The sequence below is a fragment of the Salmo salar genome, chromosome ssa02 (assembly GCF_905237065.1).
Source record: "Salmo salar chromosome ssa02, Ssal_v3.1, whole genome shotgun sequence".
In the NCBI taxonomy this organism is placed as follows: Eukaryota; Metazoa; Chordata; class Actinopteri; order Salmoniformes; family Salmonidae; genus Salmo; species Salmo salar.
This window is the reverse complement of record NC_059443.1, coordinates 90,022,825-90,035,863: the sequence shown is the minus strand read 5'-3', so window position 1 is coordinate 90,035,863 and position 13,039 is coordinate 90,022,825. Positions and strand designations below refer to the sequence as shown.

At 40.9% G+C, this 13,039-nt stretch overlaps 1 pseudogene; it reads left to right on the top strand.

Annotated features, from left to right (window-relative positions):
- The window catches only part of LOC123732779 (zinc finger protein 2 homolog), a 70,329-nt pseudogene that overhangs the window by 33,833 nt on the left and 23,457 nt on the right, over positions 1-13,039 (top strand).

Sequence of the window (13,039 nt, the reverse complement as noted above, 5' to 3'; positions counted from 1 at the left end):
CCCTTCATCAGTTATAGGTGCTATGAGGTTACACATTTTCTCCTGTGCTTTCAAACCTAAGTCAGTCACATTAACGATTACCTTTCCACCATTAAAATCACCTTAATTCTCGGTGCCATTCTTGTATCTATAACACTGGTGCTCATCAGGAGTTAAGGTGAACCCATTTGGTTTGGCTAAGTACTTCAATCTGGCCAACCCCAATTCCTGTACAGTTGTCTGCTTCCCCAGGAAATTGTTTAATGTTTACCTTAAATTCTACATCTTGATCTTCTTTGTTTCCTTATTCTGTATGTCACTCATCAGTGTATTATATAGTTTATCTTTTACTTCTTCTCAATGACAACGGTAACCTATGTTTAGCACCCGTAGGTGGTGGATCTGAATATATCAGAAAGATTAGACTATGATGCAGCTCAGAGTTTCTACTCTTCCCAAAAACCGTCAACCCTCTCCTGTCCTTAGTCTCTCTGCTTGGTACCACCTCATACTCACACCTCTAGGAGCACACACAGTGATGAACGGTCGGGATAGGAAATCTTCGTTTAGGAGGTAACCCCCGGACCTTATTGGTTCTCGGTTCTTCTCCTAACTCTGTGTGTGATCATCAGTGCTCATATGTGTACTGTCATGACGTTGGCCTCTTTTGGTACAGGGAGGACAGTTGACCCCCCCTCCCTTTTGCACCACCACCCCCTACCTTCCCCCCCAATCCACCCTCCTTCCCTCCTCCTTGCAGTCATGTAATACGGTAGTTGAGATGAACTTTTCTTTCCCTTTGGACACTTCCGCAAGCACTGCGGCCATCCCAGCAAGAAAAACATTGATGCGCAGAGTATACTCTGCTTCCGATGATACACCTTCCGCTTTGTTGGGGACTGTCACCCCTTACAATGACACTAATGGCGTCAGTCCAGCAACTGACCCGATGACTCCCACTGGTGAAATACTTTGCGATATCACAGACCGATATCCTCGTCTCAGTTCGCAGGTACTGAAGAGGTTGCCACACGCGGACGCGGTGGTGACTGACATGCCTCGACAGCCACTGAGCGTTTTGAAGCACAAACACCAGGAGATTTGGTTGAAAGGTTACAGCCACTCTCATAACAACGCGGCCGCTGAAAACTCGTACGTAGGGTCCGATCTTCTCGTTTGCGCATCGGACACCAACACCAACCACTGGTGGGGGGGTCCCGAGGCACAAAGGGGGGGAATAGTAGCCCAGACCCATGATGAGCCTCATCGAGGCCGGTGGGGGGGTCAAGACTACGGACAACACCGTACGAGGCCGCCAGAGCATACATCAAATCTAGTTGTAAACTCTCCTATGAGAACAGTGAGGAGCAGACAGGCCCCTAGACGGGGATTATCTTAGAAGACATCTAAGATAGTACTGAGGTGTACCACACTGGTCGTAAAGGAAGTCCAGTGGACTTGTCCACCTCCAAAACTAATGGCATCAATAATCATTCTTTGCCATGCGTAGGTTCAACTACAATACAACTAGTAAAATGCTCCAATCATGTGTTCCGGTAGATAATATTTCAGAATAAATCGGTAGGATAACTGGTCCCCTTGAGTACCAGTACCAATACTAGCAACAGTCAGTCCAGCTACAATCAGTAAGAAGGTTAGAGACTTAACCAATCAAATTACCATTGACAACAGCGACATAGGAGTCACTCAGAGTGCAACACGTGGAGGGGAATCTCCAGTGCACTCTTCCAATGGTTAACACACATGTCACTAATAAATAGGACCCTCCATTCAGGAGTAAAATTATTACAAGTCATGAACCATGATCACACCACGTATGACTGGTCCAATACTTAAAGAGTACTTCCGTCGTGAGGTTAGCTCCTCCGTGGATAACATAGCTATGAAATAGACTTCATACCTATCGCCACTACAATAGTGGAAGACAGTGACTTGTAGAAAAACTACTACAGACTCCCTTGACACCAATTCTGACTGACCTCCAGGCATTGACCTGAAAATTACCTGACTACGTCAGACTCATTCTGAACAAGTTGTAATCTGCCCGGATACTTGGTTTTCTTCCCTTGACATGCGCGCTTGTGTAAGCATAAGCGCACATGCACAACGGAACATCCAATTAGGATTTATGCTAGGACCACTTAAGGGCCCAAGCAATATACCAGCCTTAGTAAAGTTGAACATTTACTTCTAGGCCTTTGACTCTACAGCACTCACCAGTTTTCTTCCCAGAAGTCCGTAGGTCATACCTGTAGACTGCCCAAAACTGGTGCATTACAGCTGTAGACTTATCATATAGTTATCAACATAGGATAGCGCCTAAGCAACACACCAAGTAGGAAAAACCCTAGATATGGCATTAGAGACAATGCCATGATAATCATTTTTGCCAGAACATTGGACGTATATAGAATACAGTCCAATTAGATGATTTTTTTTGTGTGAACTATATTTTGTATATTTTTGTTTTGTTTATGCTTTCATTCCTTTTCGGTTCAGTTCCTTTGACACTTAGGAAGTGATAGAGCCATAAACAAAGTCCCCATACAACCATCACTTAGTGCCACAATGCCGCTCATTGGGGAATGAATGTAATTATATATATTTCATGAGTGTGTGTGCGTTGTTAACATCTGCCTAAGTTACTGCCCAGATCTTCCAGTCTGGACGACGGGTCCGGAACGGCGACCCCAAATCCGGACACCCACAGCCTATCCTTGTGGCGGCATGCCCGCTGTCAGAGAGACTACCAAGGTAAACCACCAGAGGTGGGGACCGCAACGGCGATCACCAACCAGGACATCCCCTGGCCCTTCCTGGGGTACTTTACAGCTTCCAGGGAACCTACCAAGGTACACCAATTGAGGAGACCGCAACGGCGATCACCAACCGGACATCAACTGCCCATCCTTGTGGTGGACGGCTCCACTTTCAGAGAGCCTACCAAGTTCAACCACCAGAGAGGACTGCAACGATGATCTACCAATGGGACATCACGTGGTCATGATTTTATGTTGATTTGTAACTTGCAGGATAAACAAGATCCAAACCACCAGGGGGGGTATGTCATGACGTTGGCCTCTTTTGGTACAGGGAGGACAGTTGACCCCCCCTCCCTTTTGCACCACCACCCCCTACTTTCCCCCCCAATCCACCCTGTGTGTAAAGGGTCGTAAAAACTCTAAAATTCCAGGAGAGTCTCTGGCCACATGGCCCATAGAGAGACACAGGAAATTCTTCCAACTCATAGAATTGGAGAGCCAAGCGACATTTTGTGTTCTGGAGAAGGTATGGAAGATTGGTGAAGAATCCAGCTACGAACTGATCCGCTTGGTACAATTTTGTGATACTCAGAAGAGACAATATAGCCATATTACCATAAAACTGTTTATATAATAGCATCATAATGGTTGTATAGAATGTATTAATAAGGATAAAGCTTTTGTAAGACATTGAGATGCTATTTACTGATGTAATGTGATAGAATTGTATTTCTGTAACCACATCTAACTCAGTCATAGGCACACCCCCAGGGACCCATACAGGACCAGGCGTCATTTGACAAGCCTGTTCTATGGGCACTATAAAACACCCCTTGATTTACATTTCACCAGACCAGGCCTACACTCTATGGCCAGAGGTTTGACCATCCAAGTACTCTACTGAAAGTGAACTATACCACGTGTTTAACTTTTAGACTATCGAGACCGACAGAATAAGAACAAGTCTTTGATATTAATTATTAGTCTGCAGCTAAGTAAATTATATCATTGAACGCGAAGACCAACGAAACAACCATTCTATGACGACATTAATGAATGTCGCTCTGAAAGATCCATTCTAACCAAGAGAGAGAGAGAGAGAGAACGCGGACAAAACTCCCCAACAGAACAGAACTCTCGAACAAGGATCACGACGACACACTGAGCGTAAATATATATTGATTGCAATTGTTCCCGAATGAGTGAGCCTTCAATTGTCAATTGTTAATATTAATGAACTCTGTGTAACTTCTCAGCTGACCGTTTATGACCCATTGTTCAACAGGCCGACCTGCCTGTTTAGCCCACAAGGGCACATTCCTCTACCAATCCTTTGTGACGATAATTACTGTTTGTATGTTTTTCTGTTAATTACTTAGTGTAGTAAATAAATGATTTTAAGACAATTGATGTATGGATGATTTTAGTAAAGACTGGGTTCGTGCAGATACAACAATTTACGACGTTTGGAATGAGACTGGACTAGAGGTAAAATACACCATTTAAACCAGAAGATAATCGGCCTATACTATAATAGAATATAATATTATAGTACAGGAAAGTTATATTAGGAAAATTATAGCTTTGTAATCTGAATATTCTCCTTGGTGCCCCGATCTCCTAGTTAATTACAATTAAACGATTAATCAGTTTAATCGCGTGATAATAATTACAGGGAGTTAATTGATAAACATGTCTTCCGTTTAATGGTACCCAAAGACACGACATATTGGAGCCCCCGTGCGAGGAATCTAAGATAGAATTGGACTTTGCTGTGAAATTCTATATATCAATTGTGCAAACAGAATTGTACAAACAGCCTGCTATGTAAACAAAGTGATTGTGCATTTTCCATTGAGAGAAGCTATTTAGAGTAGCTCCGGTCTTATGTCGATAGCAGTGAGGGATAAATTCCAGATTTAGTCCGTTAGGCCAAACGGTACTATTTCTGTCGGTCAATATTAACTTCTAGAGTAAGGTTAGAAATTAGAAGTTAACCTGTTAGGGTTAGGGGGCAGTATTGACACGGCTGGATAAAAAAACATACCCGATTTAATCTGGTTACCACTCCTACCCAGTAACTAGAATATGCATATACTTATTACATATGGATAGAAAACACCCTAAATTTTCTAAAACTGTTTGAATGGTGTCTGTGAGTATAACAGAACTCATTTGGCAGGCAAAACCCTGAGACATTTTCTGACAGGAAGTGGATACCTGATGTGTTGTATTGCCTTTAAACCTATCCCATTGAAAAACACAGGGGCTGAGGAATATTTTTGCACTTCCTATTGCTTCCACTAGATGTCACCAGCCTTTACAAAGTGTTTTGAGTCTTCTGGAGGGAGATCTGACCGAACAAGAGCCATGGAACGATGATGTCCCATTAGACACCTGGCGCGCGAGTTCATGTTGGGTACCCTCGTTCCAATACGTTATAAAAGAGTATGCATTCGTCCACCTTGAATATTATTCATGTTCTGGTTAAAAAAGGCCCTAATGATTTATGCTATACAACGTTTGACATGTTTGAACGAACGTAAATATTTTTTTCCCCTCGTTCATGACGAGAAGTCCGGCTGGCTTAGATCATGTGCTAACAAGACGGAGATTTTTTGGACATAAATTATGAGCTTTTTTGAACAAAACTACATTCGTTATGGACCTGTGATACCTGGAAGTGACATCTGATGAAGAGAATCAAAGGTAATGGATTATTTACATAGTATTTTCGATTTTAGATCTCCCCAACATGACGTCTAGTCTGTATCGCAACGCGTATTTTTCTGGGCGCAGTGCTCAGATTATTGCAAAGTGTGATTTCCCAGTAAGGTTATTTTTTAAATCTGGCAAGTTGATTGCGTTCAAGAGATGTAAATCTATAATTCTTTAAATGACAATATAATATTTTACCAATGTTTTCTAATTTTAATTATTTAATTTGTGACGCTGACTTGACTGCCGGTTATTGGAGGGAAACGATTTCCTCAACATCAATGCCATAGTAAAACGCTGTTTTTGGATATAAATATGAACTTGATAGAACTAAAAATGCATGCATTGTCTAACATAATGTCCTAGGAGTGTCATCTGATGGAGATTGTAAAAGGTTAGTGCATCATTTTAGCTGGTTTTATGGTTTTGGTGACCCTGTCTTTGACTTGACAAAACATTACACACAACTCTTGTAAATGTACTGTCCTAACATACTCTAAATTTATGCTTTCGCCGTAAAACCTTTTTGAAATCTTAAAACGTGGTTAGATTAAGGAGATGTTTATCTTTCAAAGGGTGTAAAATAGTTGTATGTTTGAAAAATTTGAATTTTGACATTTATTTGGATTCAAATTTGCCGCTCTTGAAATGCACCTGCTGTTGATGGAGTGCACCACGGGTGGCACGCTAGCGTCCCACCTAGCCCATAGAGGTTAACTGTCCGGTAACCGAGCCGAATAATTTGCCTACCGCACTAAGACAGTGTGGGCAGACCGTATGCGTATTTTGTATTTAAGTACCGTGTCGCTCCGGTCAGCATAAACGACAGCAGAATATGCTGAATGGGGTTAAGGTGAGACGTCACTAGAAAACCCACCCTTTCCTATTTTGGTGCTTGGAAGGATACTCCTGAACCAAGTAGCAATAGCTTAGCATTACGGGTAAGCTAACAGAGAGGGAACATTTTCCTCTCCCCGTAACACATTTAAAATTCATCCGCTAGCGCGACGGAAGTCCGACCTTTGTACTTCCGTTTAATTTCAGCATTCTGCACCCTGGTGGTGAAGAATTGCCAGTACATCTCTAGGGGAAATTCAAACGTGGAGCACGGTAACATATCCAGACAATCACAATTGACTGGATATGACGTCTCATTCAATTTAACTAACAAGTGAAATTGCCAGATTTACCTTTTCAAGTGGATCTTTCAAATAAGATCCCAAATTGATTGGGCGTCTACAATGAGACATGATTAACTTTTTCCAAACTTAATTTAGATGAAGCAATGCTCTCAGGTTAATTGAAAGTTAATTCCCAGATAGCCTATACAGGTTTGATATATCATAAATAGATTAATCAGTAAAATCTGCTTTAGCAAAGCACATTCACCAAACCAATTACTGACGGGAGTGAATCCCATGTGGCTCAGCCCCAGGGAGGAGCGTACCCTAGTGGTGAAGGGTCCCAACATTTGAACTACGGTTTACACTTATGATATCCAATCAATGGAGATGGGATTATCGTCTCATTCAATTTATTTAGTTAAATTGTCGAACATACCTTTCTAGGTTCTTCCAATTAAATGAGACAACTTAAACTTTGCATATTAACCGGGATGAAGCAACCTGTCAGGTAATTCAAGTTTAATACCCAGATAGCCTACCCAGGTAGGACTAATCATTGGCATTGATTAATTCAATTTGCGTTGGCAAATTCATTCACGTCCAACTTCCACAGTACTGTACAGTACTGATGGTTCATTAACGTCTATAAATAGATTAAAATCGTCTTTGCAGTTTTCCACATTCCAATTTTTTTGGGAAAATTAGGAAAAACATTTTTCCTTTCAAATGTTCTAATAATGTGCAGGCCATCAGAGGGGGTGGTTCCCACTCGCCCGCTAATTAGTGAACCTCCACCCGTAAATGGATTGATCTCTGACCTCAGCAGCGATAACAACCCTAATTATGCCATTAGTGGAAAAGCAGACAACAATGTTTTCCAAAATCAACCATCGGGCGCAGGCCTCGTAAAGGTTCTCTCTAGTCTAGCTCTGATGTCTTGCCATCCGAGATTGCCATCTGTCCAATACCGCAGTGCACAGCTGAAGCACGAGCAGGTAACGGTAGACATAAAGGGACAGATGGAGAGAACCGGGAAACCAATGACAAATGCAGAAAATTGAAAAATTCTGCTAGCTATGGAACTGCGTTCGAAAACTGAACAATTAAATGTAATTGCAAAAACGTATGACGATGAACAAGCACAAGCTCTTCAACAAAATCGTTTTCTACAGGAACAACTCGATTTAGCCAAAACTAAATACGATGATGTCCATGCCAAACTAGATAAATCTGAATAGTTATCTACAAACAGGAGCGCTCAACTTGACAACATGCATGCTGTTTTGTTGAATGTTACTCAAAATAACACAGTGCTTCTCAAAGCGCTGCAGACCAAAGACGATCAGTTAATTGATAAACATGTCTTCCGTTTAATGGTACCCAAAGACACGACAGTACATACCTTCTTGCAGTGGGTAACGTGGACCCAAGTGACTCTCTCAGCTTTCCTAATGGCAAAGGCAATGGTTTAACAGCACCTGGTATGGGCCTTCCCAACGGGACTGCTTCCAGTTTTTTCTCCTCAGGGACTGGGTCCACACCCAGTCTCCTAGTTGGATTGAGTGAATCACCTTCTCCTGTAATTCACCTGTTGGACACAAAATCTTGGACATATGGGTTTGGTTAACAAACAGTCTTCTCATGTGCTCTGCTAGTATTTCTTCAACTTCTATGTCTACCTGTTCTGGTCTCTCTAACTCTGGCATTCTATAGGCTCTACCTAAATAACTAAAATGTCATCCATCATTTAAAGAGATGGCTCCTAGTAAACCAACATTAGGGATATTATCTTGACCTCATATTCTAGCTACCATAATCATGTCCACCAAGTAAGTTGGGAACGCTTCTACACATTTGCTATGCTTATCTGTTATTGTTAAACACCCCTTCTTCCCCTCAATTCGGAATAGTTCAATAAGTCCATTTCCAAATGTTGGAATGGACATTCTACAAAAAATGTTTTTGTTCTAGTAGCATCCTATCCTGTTCTATCGCCTGCTCTACCATACTCCCACCTTTTTATACATGGCTCAAACCCTGTATCAATTTTACTGCATATCTAAACAATGTCTATGGTAAGATCAGTAAATTATCCTTATATCAGCCCTTCTCTTGTATGATTGCCCCCTTTCTTTTTCCACATGTCCAATTCTCCCTGGGGCATTCATCCTTAGCTACCCTGTAGCAATTCTCTATCAAGTATCTTAAGATTTATCTGTGCTGCTTTGTGTGGTTTTAAATGCCTATGTGCTTGTCTGTGTAAATAGTAATATCTCTCCTTATAGAATTTACCAGACATAACCTTAAAATCAAAACTAAAATACATGCCTATGGAGCCGATAGTCCCTCCATGTATTAATATCCTAACTAAACGAACCTAACTAAATGATCCTTCTATCTTTTATTCCTATGTCTTTTCTGTCTCTCCCAGTGTTATTTCTGTCCTCACCCGTTTATAATTTAACTATGCTGGTCTCCACTCACTAACCGTTATCTAATTCTTTTGTTTCACATTTATCTTCTCTTCCTTGCTTATGCTCTCCTCCTGTTACTTCCAACCCATCAAGGTCTCAGCAGTGCAGGGGAGTACTAGATGTCTCATTGTCTTATTACATAGCTACTTAAATTTATCTCGATACACTCAATGATCCTGGATTACCTACAGATGTCATATATTCCTGTCCTGTTGGCTTCGAATATATCCTAATGCTTGACATAAGTTTACCATTGAAAACTTACTTAACAACAAAATATAATATTACTATTATATTAATTCCACACACTTGTTGTGTTAAATCTCTTCCACTAAATACAACCACAGCTGACTTCCTAAGGGAAAATAAACTTATCTTGATAATGTAAAAAGTACTCTTGCTTATTACTCTGAACTACTCCACTAAGAAAATGTATTATACCCTTGTTGTCATTCTGTCTTTTCATTAGTTCAAATTATCACTTGTGTCCAAAAACTTTAACCCCTGTGCGGCCTCGACATCCAGCGAAAAATCATATCGCCATTAGCATAACAAAATTTAATAATTTAATAAAAAAATATTTTTTTCAAATTATATCGTTTTATAGATACACCTCTCCTGAATCGAACCAGGTTGTCCGATTTCAAAAAGGCTTTACAGCAAAAGCAAAACATTAGATTATGTTAGAGGAGTATATCGTAAAAGTAGCCACATAGCCATTTTCCGACCAACCACATGCATCACAAATAACCAAAAAACAGCTAAATGCAGCACTAACCTTTGACAATCTTCATCAGATGACACACCTAGGACATGATGTTACACAATACATGCATTCTTTTGTTCGATAAAGTTCATATTTATATATAAAAACAGCATTTTACATCGGTGCGTAACGTTGACTAACTATTTTCCCTCAAATGCATCCGATGAAACAGAGCTACAATTTACTAAATTACTATTCGAAAACATTTTTAAAATTTAATATTGTCATTCTAAGATTTATAGATGAATATCTCTTGAAAGCACCTGTAATGCCAGATTTAAAAATAACTTTACTGGTTAATCACACTTTGCGATAAAAGGGGATGCGATACTCAGAACAATAGGCTAGCAATAGCAATAGGATAGCCATCTTGGAACAATCGCATATCACATCTAGTCTTGTATACTATTGTCAATAATCCCTTACCTTTGGTTGTCTTCATCAGAAAGCACTTCCAGGAATCCCAGGTCCACAACAAATGTATTTTCGTTCGAAAAAATGACTCCTTTATGTTCCAAGAGCTTGTTCTTGTTAGCGCGTCTGAAGGCTAATCCAAATGCTTCGTCGGCCACGGGACAGCCATTTCGAGAAAATGCATTTTTCCCCCATTTAGGTTCGTTCAAACATGTCAAACGTTGTATAACATAAATCTTCAGGGCGTTTTTCAACAAGAGAGCCAATAAGATTCGAGGGGGACGATTGCATTGTGTTTCAAAACATTTCGAAAGGGGAGGGTAACCAGGGGCGCCGGCATCATAATGGTGATGGCCCTCTCCGTGTGACCACGTTCCACAGCGTCTCATTCATTCAATTTTAACAGTAGAAGGCTCAAACCAATTTGTGAAGACTGGGGACATCTAGTGGAAGCAATAGGAAGTGCTCAATGAACCATAGCTCACGGTGTGATTAATAGGCAACGTGATGAATTTGAGTTCGCAATTCAGAATTCCACTTCCTGTTTCCATCTGTCTCGGGGTTTTGACTGCCATATGAGTTCTGTTATACTCACAGACACCATTCAAACTGTTTTAGAAACTTTAGGGTGTTTTCTATCCACAAGTATTAATTATATGCATATCCTAGCTTCTGAGTTTGAGTAGGAGGCCGTTTAAAATGGGCACAAATATTTTTCAAAAATCGCCCTATCCTAGGGGAACGCCAAGAGGTTAACTCCATCATAATTTTCAGTTCTCCAAATTTCCTTAAAGTCAGTATCACAAATTACCTTCAATTCACCATCCAAATGGCTTTTCATTGCGGCTGATCAGACCACAAAAGGAAAAGTCACCAGAGGGGTCAAAAGTCATACCACCCTTTCAGAACCGTGTTTCTTACTATATTAGACAAATGAAGCTAATAACTTTTATCTACATTTTGTATCTCAATTTCCCAGAACATTCCCTATCAAAAGAATTTCACGTGTTTAATTAAAACTCAGAAAACAAAACTTCAAAATGCCATGTGTGTATACCCCTTTAAGATTTCCTGTCCCTAGGAATTTTTTCCCAAAGAGCTAAGCGCTCCTTATTCCATAAAATAACCACTTGGTCAGCATTTCCTCATACTACACCGATCCAGAAACCCAAAAGTTAACTACAAACAAAACCTAAAAATACTTATACTTCCATTGTACTCCCCCCAATCATTAGTTTTATTCTTAATTGAACATGCGCTACCCTTGGATACAATACTGTACTTCAATCTATGAAACCCCATATTTTAACGTACTATTTAACCAATTTGACCCAAGATTGCTTAAAACCTTAAAACCCCTTCAGTTTGTCTGCAAACCGGCCCATTCTGTTTGTTAGGAATACCCTGCCATTATACACAACTGTGTTTAATGTGCACCGTCCCTGTAAATATAAAATTAACTCAACCTGCAATTCACTGTACTGTCCTGACATTGTTCCACGTAATGGAAACAGAGTATAATGTTTAAATACATAAACTTCCTTTTCTAATTCACTGGTGTTACCTAAACATTCAAACCAAGAATCAATAACCAGCTTCACATCACCAAATGCTTCTTTCCCGCCAAACATAGCCCAGCGATTACCTCTTTTCTAACAGCGTTCTGCCTTTCTTCTATCGCAAGATTAAAACCAATGTTCCAACTGTATCTCTCTTACGTCTTCACACTTATGAAATGTCTATGACCTTATATGTACCTTTATATCTTATATGTATGTTTATATCTTAAACAACCACTATCAACCTTATGGTTCCATTCAAAACATAACAATAACATTTTGGTCCCATAGTGCATGAGCTGGGATCCGAATCCGGGCCTCCCGCGTGGCAGGCGAGAATTCTACCACTGAACCACCAATGCTATTGCGTAGAGCTGCAATTTCGGTGATTATGTCCAACTCCGTCACAATGTTTACAGGGTGTATTACAGTTTCTGGCGAGATGTCCCGTCCTATCGCAGTTAAAACACTGCTTCACTCCGTCTTTGTCAGCGTATCTCCCTGTTTTCCCCTTCTGTCTACGGAGTCTCTGCTCCTCCCCACTATTTCTCCTAGGTTTGTTATCAGGTACTCTGTTACCCCGACAGTTACTGTTAGTTGCTCTATCTCAACCGATTCACTCTTTTTGCAGTTTCGACCTATTTTATTGCAGTGTTTACACAGAACCTCACATTCTCTAGCAAAATGACCCGGTTTGTTACAGTTAAAGCATCCATCTCCCCCTTTCTTTTGTCTATTCCTATCCGGACTTTGGTTATGGTAAACGAGTCTACTGGGGGCTCTGGGTGGTGCAGCACCCCCAACACGCTCTCGACCCCACGTTCTCATCATTATATCTCCCTTAGTTTCTATCCACTTTTTTAATAAAGTGGCTACATCCTGTCCTCCTCCCTGTGTCTCTTCCTCTTTACCTCCCTCGGCTCCCTGAGGACTAGCATATGGGGGAGGGGGTAACGTTACAGGCGGCACTTGATATAGTTGCCTCCGTCCCACTACCACCACCTCGCTATCTGGGTTCTCCCGCCACCCCTGGTCAGCCAGGGAGGGGTATAATATGGGTTTAGATGTTGTCTCTGTGTGAGCCGTGGGAGTCCTCTGTGTCTTTTCCTGTTCCTCCTCGTTACTTTGTTCTACTTTCCCCATTTTCTTAAGTTTATCTATCATTATCAGTCCTATTCTCTCCTTCTGTCTGGCTTTCTCCATTGCTTCCATAAATGTACCT